Genomic DNA, 1546 nt, shown 5'->3' with positions numbered 1-1546 from the left:
AACACACGCGATGAGCCCTGCAGGCGGACTGGAGCCAGTCGTGGAGGCCAAGGAGTCTACTGAAGCGGCCAGCACCGCGACCAACTGTGGGAATGGGACCAGAGATAAAAACGGACTTTCCGCACTGCTTTAAAAAGTTAAGAAGACGGTTAAAATCTGATTTTGTCAGCTCAGACTGCCGAAGAGCTGTGTCATTTGTTCCGACATGGACTATCACTCTTGTGATGGAGGACGGGAGCGACGGCATCAGGTCCTGGAGTTTTTTTAAAATGACAGCCGTGGTGGCACCGGGGAAGCAGCGAGTGGTAGCGTTAAAGAAACGGAGGTTTCTGGTTATGGAGTCACCAATTATTAGTGTGGTTGGGGAGAAAAGTGGACGAGGAGATGCCGGTTGTGTGGTTCCAGAGCAGGACTGAGCAGAATCTGCTTCAACACTGCGTGCGGACTGAGGATGGAGTGTGTGAGCTGTTGGAGTAGCAGTAACAGACCTGAGAGAAGGGCTACCCGACGGTGCAGGGTAGAGACGGCCTCCGGAGCGTCTGAGCACAGCCTCCTTCAGGATCCTACGTCGGGAAGCGGAGGTTTTTGACCGGGATGACGGCCACCGATCAGGCCCAGCGGCAGACCGGCGGCCCAGTGCAGGAGATGTAGCCAGTGGAGGAGATGCAACACTGTTGTGACATAAACAATACAGGTACAGTAGTGCCCGTCATTCAAAGATGGGTCCATTTATCTTCTAATCAACAGACAGCACATTTATAGTGAGTGATTCATTTTCAACATTGAGATCTAAAAATACTTTGAGACTGAATTGTTCCTGGCAATAATATTAGGCAGACAACACAGGAGGAGAACAAGGAGGAAGTGTACAGCTTGTATATTGCTGTCCCCTCAAAATAACACATCACACTAAACTGCTGGCAACAAGTGAGTGCTGTGGGTCTCCAAGACTGTTGTCATTTGGTCAGTGACAAATTCCGCCATTTAGAAGAATCTGAGCTTATAGAGCAGGGGTCAGCAAATAAGTCTGGCATCGGTTCAAGTCATTAGATGGCGGGACAGAACATCGTCTATTAACCATTGTAGCATTTCTAAAACTTAGCTATGAATTTTAATAAATTTATGAGAATTAATACCCAATTATGAATTTTAATATTCAGATCTCAATATCAATCTCTCGTTTCGGGGCACCACCGGAGTTGATAAAATCCTAGAGTCTCCGTACCTCTGGGTAACTTTTAATAATTATACAATTATTACTAGTGATCAGTTAGTTAATAATCGCTAAATTATCTTAAATCAATCAGTCAGTCTCATATCTAAAGGGTCAATTCTCTTGGCAAGGACGTGGAAATAGGCAACACACACAGTTCCTTGATTACAGTGAATTTATCAACTAACTAAAGTGATATAAACGGGTGGTTAAATACATCAGGGCAATAAACAATGGCTGAACAATGAGAAATGGAGGTTCGATTGTGGGAAGCATTTGACTCATACGGCAGAGGAGAACTAATGAAAGTAAGCTATGAGTTGTAGCAAACCT

The sequence above is a fragment of the Micropterus dolomieu genome, linkage group LG23 (genome assembly GCF_021292245.1).
Source record: "Micropterus dolomieu isolate WLL.071019.BEF.003 ecotype Adirondacks linkage group LG23, ASM2129224v1, whole genome shotgun sequence".
Classification (NCBI taxonomy): domain Eukaryota; kingdom Metazoa; phylum Chordata; class Actinopteri; order Centrarchiformes; family Centrarchidae; genus Micropterus; species Micropterus dolomieu.
The sequence above is the reverse complement of the archived record's forward strand: the minus strand, read 5'-3'. Positions refer to the sequence as shown.